Source organism: Tenrec ecaudatus, chromosome 16 (genome assembly GCF_050624435.1).
Source record: "Tenrec ecaudatus isolate mTenEca1 chromosome 16, mTenEca1.hap1, whole genome shotgun sequence".
Classification (NCBI taxonomy): Eukaryota; Metazoa; Chordata; class Mammalia; order Afrosoricida; family Tenrecidae; genus Tenrec; species Tenrec ecaudatus.
In genome coordinates this window covers 65961156-65970325 of record NC_134545.1, presented here as the reverse complement: position 1 = coordinate 65970325, position 9170 = coordinate 65961156, and the positions used below count along the sequence as shown (strand labels likewise).

At 38.0% G+C, this 9170-nt stretch overlaps 1 pseudogene; it reads right to left on the bottom strand.

The window, feature by feature from the left end:
• Positions 1-452: 452 nt before the first annotated feature.
• LOC142428619 (peptidyl-prolyl cis-trans isomerase FKBP3 pseudogene) lies at positions 453-3331 on the bottom strand (annotated as a pseudogene).
• Between the last annotated feature and the right edge of the window lie 5839 nt (positions 3332-9170).

Here is a 9170-nt window from a genome sequence, read left to right as displayed (position 1 = left end):
TTTCTCTAAAGTTCTATCTATGTTTTTGTATTCTTACTTCATAAATACACATTTTAAAGATTCAAAGATGAATATCCAGGCAGTAAATACCCATTCAGAGACTATTCTTACAAGTGACTGCATCATATGTTTCTTAGGCTTCGTTAGCCTAATCAGAACAGTTAATATTTTAACACTGACCAAATCACAAGCAGTTCAAAATAGTGGATACGTTTATATTGAACCTTGTAGTTTACAACACAAAGATAAAAGGGAAATCAATCCTCTTTAACCAATATTTTGAGGATAACATTTCTCAAAAGTCAGGGATCAAGGAGAGCGGTTTTAATTTCTTACCAGTTGACTTCTCCCTTAAACATAAAGGTCACCAGTTCTAATTAGTTACATGAAGTTTCATCAAGGGCAGGTATTATCATTGTTGCTGTTGTCCTTAGCCTTGAAGGGCTGCCATTTCAATCAATATCCACTAATTCGACTTCAAAAATAAGTGTATGGTGGAATTTGGGCATCAGGTTGTTCTTTCTTTCCATAAGCCCATTCCGGTTCAGTCTTTGGTCCAGCCTTTTCTCCGTACTCATAGTCAAGGTGCTTCCTCCCATCCTCTGATCACTCGGCCAGCTCCAACCTTAAAGCTTAAAGGCTTGGCAGTTTTCTTCTTCTTGGCACTTGTTTGGATATTCCTATCAGAAACAGCCCCATCCTGTCGTGTTCCTGAAACCAACAATGAACATCGCCCTTCTTGGGAAAGTTGGCTTTACTTTCCCTTTTAAGAACAGATTTTGTATATTTTGGTGAAACCTCTTCCAGAGTCTCTTTAGATTTGGCTTCTTTGGGATTGTCATCAGTAACCTTCACATTTTTTACCTGCTCACATCCTTTATTTATCTTTTCAGTACATTTGAAATGCTTAGTTTCAAAAGGATGGTTATAGGCTGTAACTAGATGATCCTTGCTTGCTGTTTTAGCCACATTTTTGTTATTTCCTGATAGCTTCTGTTCCACAAGAAATGAGTCCGAACCGTGATCCTACAGAAACTTGATGATGTCGCCAGCCTCCCCCACTGCCTCAGCTCTACTCCTCTAGACCTCAGGCTCAATATCACTCTGCCTCTATTGATTCTTAAATATTTTACATCACCAGTTTTATAGCAATGCATTCTAAGATCTCATGTGGATTACCTTTTCTTATCACTTTTTTAATAGAGGTTTTCTTTTCTCAAACATCCTGACATACATTTGTCTTTCACTCGACTTTGCCTTTATCATTTTGCTGAACAATTAATTTAAAATATAGGAACAATAAAATTTGCAAATATCCTTCAAACGTAAGTAAAGTATTATTCAATAGTTTCCGGTAACAATCTGAGTGACAAATTGCTATACATGCATGGGGGAACTTGCTTTCTTTTCCTTATTTCCTTCTGGTCTCTTCTTAAATACTATTGATTAAAGGATGAAAATTTGTATCAAATCTGTAACGGGAGCTATAAAAACAGCAAGATGTTTGCCTCTGTGATTTTAAAGTGACTCTAGTTTTTTGAGAAAAACCTGATAATCTAGTCTCATGACCAACACAGTCAAGAAAACCCTACGGACCAGTGCTAGTCTATCGCACGGGTCACCATGTGTCTGGATCACCCCATGGCACCTAACAACAAGGGTGGCCGTGGGAGACTCTGGATGATTAAAACAAAAGCACTCTTGCTAACCAAGAGAAGTTTGAATTTCTTCAGATGAAAGACTTGTCTCCTTCTGAAAAATTAGCTATTGATAACTGGGTGGAGTACCATTCTTCTCTGACACACATGGGAATCAACTTCACAGCAACTGGCAAACAGAGAGCTTTGGAGCTGCAATAAACTGAAAATAAGGATCTCTCAGTGAGTAATAGACCTAATAGAAACAAAAGCAAGAAACGGACACACGTAAAGAAGTCCTACTGTTTGGCCAATATTAAAATGATATTTAAACGGCATACAGAGCAGATCCACTAGCTGCTGGGTTTGTAGTGGAGCAGCGTGCTATTTCAAAGGTGTTTGCAATAGTAAAGGTGTGGCGTCTTAGTGAAGTTGTAGTGACTGGCAGTGATTAAAGCCATGTTTCATGTATTTGTAAGGGTGCATCTGTTTGTCTTTCTACGCATAGTTAAAACTTGGTTTGCCTAACATTTTGAAAAATGCCCTCTTACATTTACTTCTGATATGTTCACTTGTTTACTTTAATCAAGCAGCAATTTGTGCCAAAATATACTGGAATAAGTGTTAGTATCATTTTAAAATGTGTTTTGCATCCAATTTCCTCAATAGCTAATGAGCTGCATGGTAGGATAGAGGCATTAAAGCAGTTGAAGATTTGATACTTTTTTTTATGAAGTTGTGGGAGATTAAATAGGGTAAAAAAATCTGGTTTTGTACAAACTCCTAACAACCCACAGATTGTTTTACACCCAGTTTATTTTGTTACTTGTCAAGGTTCCACACTAAGCTCATTGAAAACGAAGAAACAGCTTGCGAAGCCGCTTTTCTACTGACATGAAAATAGCTATAAAAATTTAATAGTGTTACAATTCTCTTTAACTGTCACTTTAAATTGTAAATAAAAGTGACTCCATGTGCTTTCATCCATTACTGTAGCAGAAAATCATTTTCTTAACCACATGTTGTTTAATTATAAATATATTTATGGGGGTGACCCCCCTGCCAAATAGAATTGTGCTGTGCAAAGCAGAGCTTTACCAGTATTCATTTTTTCCCACTAGGTGAGCATTGAACAATTCACTCTTGAGTTAGTGAACCCAGTGACATCTCCTGGGAAGGTTGTCTCTGGTCAGAGTGAATTATTTTTTTTGTAAAAACAGTTTTGCTTTAACCTTGTTTTGTTTTGTGTGTGCGTGTGTGTGTGTGTGATGGTCGATTTAAGAAAACAGTGTTTTGCTGTAAAATTTTGTTTCCTGCTAGGAAAAAATGTCACAGGAATGTTGTGATTTTGAACACAGCTTATAAAGACAGAACTATGGGAAATTCTCAAGTATATGAGTGTTTTTCTCATTTCAAAAAAGGTGAAATGTCAGTTGATGAGAAACCTCATTCTGGACATCAGTTAACTTTCCAAGTGGATGAAAATGTCATCCTTTAGTGAATTTAGAGTTCATTCCACCAGGTCAGATTGTTAATCAAGCTTTCTATTTATAGGCTCTGAAAAGATAGCAGAATAACAAGTGACAATAAAAGGCCTGGTTGTGGCAGACAGGGCACTGATTTTGCCACCAGGACAATGTACCTTCTCATGCAGTCATCTGTGTGCCAGTTTTACTCACCTGACCTTGCTCCATGCAACTTCTTTTTGTTTCTGTGAATGCAGAAGACATGAAAGGACAGAAATTTGATGACATAGAGGAGGTGAAGAAAAGAATGAGGGAGGTGCTGTCAGCTATCCAAACAGATGAGCTTGAACAATGTTCTTAAGAATGGAATCTTGACAAACGTATAAAGTGTAATGGAGAGTACTTTGAAGGTGATAATTTTATTTTGGCTTTTTTTGCTTTAATTAAATACATAGCTTTGAATAAAATTCTAGTATTTTTGGTGACTCCCTTCTGTAAGTGTGTGTGTGTGTGTGTGTGTGTGTGTGTGTGTGTGTGAAGAGAGGCATTCAGAGCAATACTATAGAACAGGGTAGAACTACCTTGTGCGTTTCCAAGTCTTTACCAGGATAGAAAGCGCCCCATCTTTTTCTAGTAGAGCAGTTAGTGGTTTCGAACTTGCTGTGTCTATTGTATACTTGTGTACACGTGTGTTATGTGTGTGCATGTTATATGAGCTTACATCATAATAAGAAGTTGTAATTGTGGATTGAACTCCCAATTTATAATAACCAATTATACTATGAAATTAGATCCAAAGGTTATTCATCGATTGATTTCTTTCTTTTTCTTTCAGAAGTAGATCACCGTACATGACAAACAACCAAAACTCTTGTTGATCTGCCTGGAAGCTCCACTGAGGCTTGTTCAGTTTCATAGCAATAAAAAAGCCTAGGAGGACAGGTAAGAGGTAGATGTTTTTGAGATATTTTGACCAATGCGGTATGGGTGAGTAACAATTATTCACACCCTCCATAAATTCAAATGAGTTACTTCTAAGATGGAATGCCAAGTGTCTCAATCAAAAGTAAAGTCAGGCTCCCAAATACAGAATAGAGACCTATGTGACGTCTAGGAGTGCCTGAATTACTCAGCAAAAGTTGACACTCCAAGAATACAAGGAAAATGTAGAACAAAACTTAACATCATTAAAAAGGCTAAAACCCATTGAATTGAAAAGGATTAGATCCAATGGGACTATGCCAATAAGCTCATTTTTACACATACTGTTGAAATGATCTCTGCTGTTCACCCTTCAGCCAAATAATATCTATGTTGGATGTGAGATTTCTTCATTCAGATCTATGAACCAAATAGACAAGTTATTTGTCCTCCACACCTCCAAAATACAATGGTTACCTTAAAACAGGATAACCACAGAACCAATGTCCATGAACATTAGGATTGCAAAACAAAAACTGCATCAGTGGTTATTGGTCTAGGTCATGTCTAATATACTCGGGGACAATAGCTGTCAGGTCCTTCTGCTCTTCAGACGGAAGTTTTTTTGTTTTTTTTTTTTTGTTTTTGGTTTAAACTCTGAATCCCCAGACCATTGTTCTCAAAAGCTCCTTAACCTTTCATCTGGAAGGGATTCCTTTAACAATGCCATGCTTCTTACTTTTCTGAGCGGTTATGGGGAAATATGCCCTTTGAGCGACTTTCTCAGTCTACATTATACCCATGAAAAGGAGAGGAGTTTGAGAAGTGTTTATAAATTTTGACCAACCTTATTGCCTTTTAGTGCACAATGGTGGTATTTTGCGAGTGCACCTGTCTCAAAAATTCAGTGGACTTTAATGTGAAAGCTTGATATTGAACAAGGAACACTAAAGAATACTAAAGATGCATTTTAATTATGGTGCTGGTGAAGAAAATTGAAAGTACCATGGCTGCCAAAAGGATAAACAGATCTATCTTGGAAGAAGTACAACCGGAATGTTCCTCAGAATCAAAGATGAACAGACTTTGTCTCACATATTTTGGACATGTTGTCAGGAAAGACCACTCCCCAAAGAAAGACATCATGCTTGGTAAAGTTGAGGGGAAGGGAAAAGAGAAAGGTCCTCAACAAGGTGGATTGATACAGTGGCATTGCCAATGGGTTCAAACACAGGAATAATTGTGGGACTGGCACAGCACAGGGCAGTTTTGTTGGGTTGCATATGGATAGGGTTGCTTTGAACTAGAACTGACTAGATGGCACCTAACAACAACAAAAAGAACACAGTAGTGTTGCATCATTAACACAACAGAGAAAACCCATTCCCAAACAGGATTATAATTACAAGTATAGAGGCTAGGATTTACAACATATATTTAGGGATAACACAACTTAAACTGTAACACACAGTGATGCTACATGTAGATTTATTCAGTTCACAATTCAATGAGATTTACTTGACTTGCGTTGTGCTTGATTAAACATGGATGCGTGTGCTTCTGATTTTGTGGGGGCTGTTCTCGCTTCCTTCACATGACTGTCAATTGTTTGTCAGATTAACTAGAAAGGTCTCATCTCTTATGATTAGAATGCCTGCTTCATTTGTCTTTCATCTTCCAGCAGGCTAACTTAGGTACATTTACATGAGAATGACAAAGGTACAAGCAAAAGTGATAAGCATGTTTTTAAATTTCCATTGGCTACATCTACTTATACCCCATATGACAAAACAAGACAAGTGGCTGGACCCAGCATCAAAATGGAAAATCTCTAAATGATTATTTGCGAAGAGGCTCAGAGATAAAGATTTGTGTAAATTGAGAATATTGATGACATAGCTCTACCACAATAATACAAACCAATGATGTATGTCAGGAAGAAGATGTGGGCCATTCTCATGAGAATGGTATGGAAGATTTAATAAAGATAAATCCCAAGTTAAAACTACTTAAATATGTAAAGGTAAGCAATTTGGCAATCTCAAGAAGTTATACATATATGTATATAGCCTTCTTTCAAATTTTAAATAAATATAATATGTCTACATAATATCTAAATATTATACATACATAAACTGGAAGGAGATGTCTTGAATAGATTCACAAGTAAGTTTCTATTCTGAGTCTTTTTATATAATCATAAAATAGCCATCAGAGAAAGTGATTTATGGATATGTTTTACATCAGGAAAAAAATCAGAAGGGAATCTAATTAGCAAACTCAAGTTGAATGCAAATAATTGTTCCTAAATCCCCAAATTGGTAAATTTGTGATAAAAATGATAAATTTTAAGAAACTGATTTTAAATAGGCACTGGTATTGCTTGATTTTTATATGACTGCACAAATATATTTGCCAAGTTTTTTATTTATCAGGAAAGCTCTTGCATTAATTTATTTAACACTGCTTATTACATACTCTCATCTCAAAGCTCTGTAAGCTATCCACTGTCATTCAGAATATTTGAGAAATTAGTATAGAATTTTTTCTGCTGCAAATTTTGATATAACAGTGTTATACAGGTGTTTACACAAACCTGAATCCATGGTCCTTGAATATCACTCAATAACTAGCCCTCTTGCCCTCTTGTTTTTTATTAAATTATAAATTCAATTTCAATTCTACATTTCTACTTTTAAGGACTGTAAGAAGGATGCCTGGTAATGTGCATTTAATAGGGCACATTGGCACGGTTTCTGCACACACCCTGGGGACTCAGGCCAAATGCCATAGAACAGTCTAGATGTTCCAGGTACACAGTACACTCCAAAGTCTGCACCAGAGAGATCCAATGTGGAAACTCCACTAGTCTCTACCTCAAACACACTTGTAACCTGAGGACTTGAAACTAACAATTTACAGTGTTTGACGAAGCAGAAGACAACTATACCAGCAGTATTGAATGTCGGTAGGTAGACACACATTGACTTAGCACTTCAATGCCCTGCTTGCTGTATGAAGATCTATGTTACTCCAGCAGGCCTGTGAATGACAATGGCAGTGAGTTGGCCTGACAACCCACTCCCATCATTTGTGTAAATAATGCCCGGTCACGTAAGGCTTTATTCTCTACTGTGAATAATTCAGGTATTGAAATATGTAGGCAGCCAACACTCATCTCGTATCCCTCTCTCAACAGTGTTTTGTTTTTTAATTAGTACCAGGTGCTAATCAATGGCACTACTAACAGAAGAACCTAGGTCCCAGGGGGGTGATTGATAAGATTCTCTACCATAAATTAACAAGGAGGTCTCTAAGGAGAGTTAGAGCCAGATTAAAAAAAAAAAAACGAGAAGAAAAGATCCAGTAATGGATTTGGAGCAAGCACTAAATCCTAACTCCAATTTAAGAACGATTAGTTCTTACAGCATGACCATGCTCGATATTCACCCTCATGAAAGAAACAGAGAGGGTATGGGTGTTATAGCAATGTGTGGTGAAGAAATTAGATGGTGCTGGGCTATCACAGAATAGCATCTGAAGTCTTAAAGGCTTGTTTCCAAACAAGTAGCCATCTGAGTGATATGTCCACTATGTCCACATGGAAAAAGCACACCAACATCCGTGACTCAAAGACTGTAATTTATATAACCCCAAACTGAAAAAAGGAATAGCATCATAGCTTACATTCTGAGATTCTGGTTTGCAGAAGGGCATGCATGACAGTGGAAGCCCAAGGTACATTTTCAATATCAATACAAGAAGTAAGCCTGTGGTTATTTTCCTTTAACCATAATTGAGGGATGAGAATAAACTGGTTACCAAAGAGAAAATATTGGTGAGATGACTATAGGACATCCAAATGACAAACCTGTCTTCAAGGTTAAAACCTTGTCAGTTGATTCTCCACCTCTGATACACTTCAGGCCTGATCTTGTTTTCAATATTTTCTATGTTCGTTTTTCACATTGGGGTTTAACTCTGATGTGCTTTGTCATTGTAGACAGCCTCCTTGAGTCTTTGTTTTTATGTGTTGTTTGTTTTTCGGTATATGAAACCCATGATGGATGAATCTACAAAGGCAAGGAGCAGAATAAGGGTTCCTGGTGGGTGTAGGAGGGGAGGTCATGGGTAAAGGGGAGCTGACATCAAGGAGTTCAAGAAGGAAGAAAATGTTTTGGAACTGTTTACGGTAGCAATTTTATAATCCAGTTTGATGTGATTGATATGAAATCTGTATTAGCTTCCAATAAAATGGTTTGAAATCAAGAAAAATGGGCAAATGATTTGAATACATATACCACTGAAGAAGACATACAGAGGGCCTGCAAACAGGTGAAAAGATGCCCAGTGTCATTAACCCACTACCATCAAGTCCATGCTCAGAATTTCCATAGTGACTGTGCCAGTTTACAATCCCACCACTAATGGATATGGGGTCCAATTTCCTCCCATTGCTACCAACACACGCACGCACACACACACACAGGCACATACACGCATGCACGCACGCACACACACACACACACACACGCACACACACAGGCACACACACGCACACACACAGGCACACACACAGGCACATACACGCACACACACAGGCACATACACGCACACACACACACACACACAGGCACATACACGCACACACACACACACACGCACACACAGGCACACACACGCACACACAGGCACATACACGCACACACACACACACACGCACACACAGGCACACACACACGCACACACACAGGCACATACACGCACACACACACACATGCACACACACACGCACACACACAGGCACATACACGCACACACGCACACACACAGGCACACACACAGGCACATACACGCACACACACGCACACACACACAATTATCCTTATGATCATTACCATTGTACTGGGAATGAAGAGGCATCACATTTGACTTGCATTTCCTTAATGGCACTGATGCATAAATAAATGAATTAATGAAATGTATTTTACTTTGGTGCATACAAAAAAAATCATGTCTTTATCACATGCCCCATACCTAATATGTTAACTTTAGAGGGGAACCAATGTACTGTGTAGTCTCTATCAGACTCTCATCTCTGTGGTGAAGACGTGGTCAGAATGTACGCATTTAGCTTGCACCATCG